We start from the raw sequence: 7644 nt of genomic DNA on the forward strand, positions 1-7644 counted from the left end.
GGCTTGGCGAGCAGGCCTAGAAGGTCACTGAACTTTTCCCTGAGGAGTCTTGGAGAAATATTTGAAGAATGAAGAGGAGCAATCCATGCACTGGAAGAGCATGTGCAAAGGCTTTGAGGCAATACAGGAAATGAAAGGAGGCAAACAGGAGCGTCAAGCTGGAGAAGAACAGGAAAATGAGGCTGGAGAGCAGGCTGGGTGTATGATAGGAAAGTTTGGAATGCTGACTGTATGGGTTTGCTAGGGCTGTTGGAACAAATTACCACAAACTCAGTAGTTTAAACTGACAGAAATGTATTCTCTCACAGTTCAGGGGGCCAGAAGTCTGAAGTCAAGGTTTTGGCAGGGCCACACTCTCTCCAAAGGCACTTGGGGGGATCCTTCCTTGCTTCTTCTGGTCCCTGGTGCCTCCCATCTCTGCTTCCGTCTTCATGCGGCTTTCTCCTCTTTGTCTTACGAGGACACTTGTAATTTTTTTGTGTTTTTTGGCTGTGCCATGTGGCATTCGGGATCTTAGTTCCCCCACCAGGGCGCAAACCCGAGCCCCCTACAGTAGTAGTGTGGAGTCTTAACCACTGGACTGCCAGGAAAGTCCCAGGACACTTATCATTGGATTTGGGGCCCACCCAGGTAATCCAAGATGATCTCATCTCAAGATCCTTAACTTAATTGTATCTGAAAAGACCCTTTTTCTAAATAAGATCAGGACTTGGTCTTGTCTTTTCTGGGGCCACCATTCAACCCACTACACTGACCTTGCAGAGAAAAGAGACTTGGGAGGAGGTGAGAGTCATTAATAAACCTCCCCACTGACATATTAAGTGGAGTAAAAATTCAGTAGACTCTATGTAAACCATGAACCTATTTAGTTAAAAATATGTGTATTGGTATGTTCATTTATAAATAGAATTGTTTCTAGGTGGAGGCATTACACTCTGATTTTCACTTTCTTCTTCTTACCTTTGGTACTGTCAGATTAATTTATTTTAATTAATTTATTTTTGGCTGCATTGGGTTTTCATTGCTGCATTCGGGCTTTCTCTAGTTGCAGTGAGCGGGGGTTACTCTTCGTTGCAGTGTGCAGGCTTCTCATCGCAGTGGCTTCTCTTGTTGTGGAGCACGGGCTCTAGGCGCGAGGGCTCAGTAGTTGTGGCTCGCAGGCTCAGTAGTTGTGGCTCACAGGCTAGAGAGCAGGTTCAGTAGTTGTGGCGCGTGGGCTTAGTTGCTCCGTGGCATGTGGGATCTTCCCGGACCAGGGATCGAACCCCTGCATTGGCAGGTGGATTCTCAACCACTGTGCCACCAGGGAAGCCCCTGTCATATTATTTTTAAAATACTTTTTATAATTGGAAAAACCCTACAAAGCTCTTTACAGTTTGAAAAAAGCTTTTATTGGCATATCTGAAAAGACTTAGTGACTAGGTAGGAGGTTTTTTTCCTGTTCCTATTGATAGAAGTATTTGAGGAAAGGGACTTAAACTGTGGAAGGAGGTTCAATTAGAAACTTGAACTTTCAAGGTAGCTGGAATTGATTTAAAATAAGTTATGGAGCACACAGCTGTGGAGCGCTGAGCCACGCGTCATGCCCTGCGCTGCCCAGACTAGCGAACAATACAGTCAAGATGGCTAAAGCTGACCCAAGAAACGAAAGGGCAAGATGTCTGCTATGCCTTCTTTGTGCAGATGTGCACAAAGATGTGCCATTTTATGAAATGGCAAAGACAGATAAAGTGCGCTATGATCAGGAAATGAAGGATTACGGACCAGCTAAGGGAGGCAAGAAGAAGGACCCGAATGCCCCCAAGAGGCCACCGTCTGGTTTTTTCCTGTTCTGTTCCGAATTCCGCCCCAAGATCAAATCTACAAACCTAGGCATCTCTATTGGAGCTGTGGCAAAGAAGCTGGGCGAGATGTGGAATAACTTAAGTGACAGCGAGAAGCAGCCATGTATCAAAAAGGCCGCGAAGCTGAAGGAGAAACACGAGAAGGATGTCGCAGACTCTAAGTCTAAAGGGAAGTTTGATGGCGCCCAGGGTCCTGCTAAAGTTGCCTGGAAAAAGGTGGAAGAGGAAGATGAAGAAGACGAGGACGAAGAGGAGGAGGAGGAGGAATAAAAAAACCTGTTGATCTGTCTCCTTGTGAATACCTTAGAGTAGGGAGCGCCATGATTGACACACCTCTCGCCCGAGACGTGTCTGTTGCCCTCGTTAAGTTTAATTACCCATTTGGATCATGATCATATCGTAGTCTCTCAGAGTGCTCTAGCAATTGTCAGTGGTTCACATGAAGTGGCCATGGGTGTCTGGAGCACCCGGAAACTGTATCAAAGTTGTACATGTTTCCAAACATTTTTAAAATGAAAAGGCTCTTGTGTTCTCCTCACTCTGTGCACCTTGCTGTTGGTGTGACAAAGCATTTAAAGATGTTTCTGGCATTTTCTTTTTTTTTTAAATTTGTCAGGTGGTCTGTTAACTCTATGGTCATTGGCTAGGAATCCCGAGTTCTCAACTGTACATATCTATAGTTTGTAAAAAGAACAAAGCAACCGAGACACACTCTTGACGCTCCTTGCTGGCGTGGCGGCTGTAGGGGCGATGCCTTCCGGAGGGGCCGTAGCTCAGGGCGTGCACTGTGGGGCTGGACCTGTGGACACTGCAGTGGGCATACGTTTAGCTTCAGGATGTCTTGTTTCTGTATATAGAGACATAGCGTCCCGCTGCCATAGGCGGGGGGTTCAGCTGGCATGAGAAGTGTTTTGGATCCTTTTTAGTTGAAGTGCGGTAGTTTTAAACTGTTTGTTTTTTAAACAAGTCATAGACCTCTTCACTGTCAGCCAAGCCAAGAGCCACTGCATTGATGAAAGTTCAAGAACCTTCTGTACTAAACACGATCTGCAACATTCTGTTACGTTTTTTGTATGTTTAGAATGCTGAAATGGTTTTGAAGTTAAACAGTATTACATTTAAAATAAATAAATAAAATAAAATAAGTTATGGACATGGTAACTATGTGAGGAGATGGATATATTAATTAGCTTGACTGTGGGAATCATTTCACTATGTGTGTATATCAAATTATCATGTTGTACACCTTAGATGTATACAATTTTAATTTAAAATAATAAACAAATAAATAAGTTATGGAACCCTAATTCTTTATGTGGCTGTGCCAGGTCTTAGTTGCGGCAGGCGGGCTCCTTAGTTGCAGCATGCAAACTCTTAGCTGCGGCACGCATGTGGGATCTAGTTCCCTGACCAGGGATCAAACCCTGGCTCCCTGCATTGGGAGCACAGAGTCTCATCCACTGTGCCACCAGGGAAGTCCCTAATTCCTTATATTGCATGACATGTACGCTCTTCCTATTTCCAAGTCTGATTCGAGGCAACGGAGTGTAAAGAAGCATAAGTAAACTGCTTTCTAGTTGGAAGGCTGGAGGAGGGCCGTTATCAGGCGTGGACAAGTGACGAATGTTACACAGGGCTAGGCTGTGCCAGCATCTTGACCAGGTCCTTAAACCAGTTGACATGAGTGACCGATGCAGCTATGCTTTACCCTTCCCTTGGCGTTTTGGGGTACTCTTAAAGATGCAGGGAAAAAAGGCTCAGGTCAAGACTAATTACCCTGCCTGTCACCAGGTTCACAAACATATTAATATTTACCCTAAGTCCTAGAATTTAGCTAGGTGCATTTAGTAAAAGTATCACTTTAAGAACCATTGCTTTAGGGGCTTCCCTGGTGGCGCAGTGGTTGAGAGTCCGCCTGCCGTTGCAGGGGACACGGGTTCGTGCCCCGGTCCGGGAGGATCCCACATGCCGCGGAACGGCTGGGCCTGTGAGTCATGGCCGCTGAGCCTGCGCGTCCGGAGCCTGTGCTCTGCAGGGGGAGAGACCACAACAGTGAGAGGCCCGCGTACCACAAAAAAAAAAAAAAAAAAAAAAAAAGAACCATTGCTTTAAGGCATTAAATGGTACCCTACAGGCTTGGGAGAGTTAATGTTCTCTAAATTGCCAGAGAATTCCCAAGGAGTGTACCACTGGCAAAACCTGATAATTATTTAGTAACTATAGCCCCTGTTGTACAGCTGAGTTGAATGTATTGTTCTTTGCAGCAACTACTATGTCCTTTCCATTTAACACAGTTTTAATAGGAATTCCCTGGCAGTCCAGTGGTTAGGACCCCATGCTTTCACTGCCGAGGGCTAGGGTTCAATCCCTGGTCAGGGAACTAACATCCTGCAAGCCATGGGGTGAGGCCAAAAATAAATAAATAAAATAATAATAATAATACAGTTTCAAAATTACACTTTATCCTCACCACAAAAAAGAAATAATAATTATGTGATGTGATAGAAGTGTTAGCAAATTGTAATCATGTTGCAATATATAAATGTATCAAATCAATATGTTGTATACCTTAAATGTACACAATGTTAGTTAAAGCTCCAGAAAAATAAATAAGTAATTAAATGTTACAATCTAATGCTTCTTGGTTTTTCCCTATAAGAGAGAGACTTCGATTGGAAAATATTTTAGGAAAACATATAAGGTTATTTCTCATTTAAATAATGTCATTACTTTAGCTCACTTTTCAAAAGTAAACAGATTGTAAACCTCTCCATTGAAATCACAGTTCCATAAAGCATATAGCAAGAAAAATTCAAAATCTTTTTTCAACTTGTTAAAACTTGTCTTAGTGGACAAATCTTTAAGATCGATCATCTGTAAGTTATGTTTAAAATAGAGGCACATACGAATTTATTTCTAATGTTTGAAACTTTACTCCTAAGCCCTGTCTCTGGGGAAACTGCTGGTAACACACTTGTTCTCATTTAGAATCTAGGCGCTTAGATTTCCCCCTCATTTCCCACCTACCTTCACACACTCAGCTGGCTATTTCTTCCCTTTTTGTCCCTCTAGAGCACCTATTCCAAATGGTAAACAAGAGAAACACTACCCTCTCAATTTCATCTATAGATTTTTGGGGAAGGAGTGTGAAAGGAGAAAATGACTGTTTCTAGCTTATTTGTAAAGTTTAAAATTTAAGGCTACCTCTATTTCTAATAACCACAGATAAGAGATACCAAGACTGGTTTATAAGAACAAACAATGTATTTTTGTTTTTTGCTTTATATATATATATTTATTTATTTAAAGTTTAGTTGATGTACATTATGTTAGTTTCAGGTGTACTACATAGTGATTTCACATTTACATACATTATGAAATGATCACCACAATAAGTCTAATAATCATCTATCCCCACACAAAGTTATTACAGTATTATTGACCATATCCTTATGCTGTATATTACATCCCCGTTGCTTATTTATTTTATAACTGGAGGAAGTCTGTACCTCTTAACCTCCTTCACCTATTTTGCCCACCCCTCTACCACCCTCTGGCAGCCACTGGCTTGTTCTCTGTATCTATGAGTTTGTTTTTGTTTTGTGCAACACATATTTGTTATTCTACAGCAAACCTATAATTCACGTGGCTGTATAATGTTACTAACCTTTTTTCCATTTCTTAAATGGGTCAAAGTAGTCTAATTATCAGGTCTGTAATTAAAGAATCATGAAAAACTAGTACACTATAATCAGATTAATTAAAGAGTTTTTTGACTATCATAGTAGAGAACTAGACCTGACTGAAAATTAAGTTGTACTTGGGTATGCATGAGTGTCTTGATATTTGTATGATCAAAAGAAAGTACTTTGGAGAAATAAATTCTGGAGTAATGAAGTCAGCTGATATCATCTTATGCTGTGAACTCACTCCCCAACAGATGGTGCTAGCTCACCTCTAGTGAGAGCTATTCTGGTCTACCCTCCCTTAAAATGTACCATGACCTTGATGGTGAAAACTGATGTGGTGATTGGAATAGAATGCATTGTTAACCTTCTTCTATTGCCCCTGAACTTTGGCTTTTAAGACCTCATTCCACACAATCCAGTTGGAGAATCTATGGTCGTATCCTCTTGTGAATTTGATTTCTTCCATGGTAGCTATAGGAAATCATTTTAAAGGTCATTTATATGATAACAATGGATATTATTTAACTTTTTCAGAAAAGTCTGATTACAGAAGGCCTGTCACTTTAGGTATATATCCCCCCAAATGGCATTGAATCTTGAAAATGTTGGAGGTGGGTGTTTCTTCCTAACTTAATTTGACAAATGTTTAGTGATGATCTACTGTATATTAAACATAGTACTAGGAACTGGGGATGAAAATAGAAGTTATGCCTCCTGCTTCTGAAGGACCTAGCCCAGTGTTTCCCAGAGTTAAGTCATTTTCACATATCCTACGAGAATTTTGCCATAATGATGTACTTTGTTACCATTATATGCTTACTATTTTTCTTTATCTCATTTTTATTTTAAAAGAAAAATCTATCATCAATATTAATTTTTCTTAGAAATACAATTGATTTTATATGTTGACCTTGTTATCTTTTTAAAATATTTATTTTATTTATTTATTTGTTTTGGCTGTGCCAGGTCTTCATTGTGGCATGCAGGATCTTTTAGTTGCGGCATGCAGGCTTCTTAGTTGTGGCATGTGGACTTCTTAGTTGCAGCATGCATGTGGGATCTAGTTCCCCAACCAGGGAATGAACCCAGGCCCCCTGCACTGGGAGTACAGAGTCTTACCCACTGGACCACCAGGGAAGTCACTCATCAATATTCATTTTTAAAGTTTCATAGACAGAAAGTAATCATCGGAAAATATCATGAAGAAATAAATTCTAGCCAATTATTGTTATCTACAAAGTTTTAAGCCTGAGGCCTGCTCTCTCTTAAAAAAGGGAAATTAATCACACAATAATAGAGAGATGTTAAAGCCATAAGCACATAACTAAAACCTTCTCCCTAAAGTATTAAAAGGGGAATAACTCTCACACTATGCAATTCAATATTTAATGTCATATCAGTGTAACACGTAAAACCATCTACAGTACCACTAATGGTAAGTGTCCAACATTTTGGGGGACATTCTAGCTAGAGAGAGATGCATGTAAACAAATCATTATTATATAGTTTCATTAGTGCTATGTAAAGACATTTGGAATACTGTGTAGGATATGATGGAAACAGATTAGTCCTCTGTAGGGAAAGGAGACTGCAATTTATTTTAGAGAAAATTGATGTTTGAGCTATTTATTGAAGGATGAATACAAATTTACCAAGAAATAGAAAAATCAGGGCGTTTCAGAGAAAGTGAACCAGATGAGAAAAGGCCCAGTGTGGCGGGAGCAGTATGGTGTGCTGAACTATAGGAGAGGGAAGAATGAATGTTAAAGAGGTTGGAATGGAACTAGGAGACAAATTTTTAGAGGATCTGTATGTATACCATGCCAAGGAGCTTTGGCTTAATCCTTTTGGCAATGGGATTCCATCACAAGTTTTTAAGCAGGGGATTATGAAGATCAGATCTGTGTTTTATAAGGATGATTCTGACAGAAATGCAGAGCATGAGTTGGAAGGAGTAGTGAAGTAGAAACTGGTATAAGCAGATCAGTTAAAAGGTTCTTGCATGTGGTATGCTTTCTCTCTCTCTTTTTTCCTCATATGTCTGGGAGTACATTCTTTTATGTATGTATGTATGTATGTATTTAGTTGCGTTGGGTCTTTGTTGCTGCACA

General features: G+C 40.5%; 1 pseudogene; it reads left to right on the plus strand.

Moving 5' to 3' along the window:
- Nucleotides 1–1563: 1563 nt before the first annotated feature.
- Nucleotides 1564–2376, plus strand: LOC131767858 (high mobility group protein B3 pseudogene; annotated as a pseudogene).
- Nucleotides 2377–7644: the final 5268 nt, after the last annotated feature.

Source organism: Kogia breviceps, chromosome 13 (assembly GCF_026419965.1).
Source record: "Kogia breviceps isolate mKogBre1 chromosome 13, mKogBre1 haplotype 1, whole genome shotgun sequence".
Lineage (NCBI taxonomy): Eukaryota > Metazoa > Chordata > Mammalia > Artiodactyla > Physeteridae > Kogia > Kogia breviceps.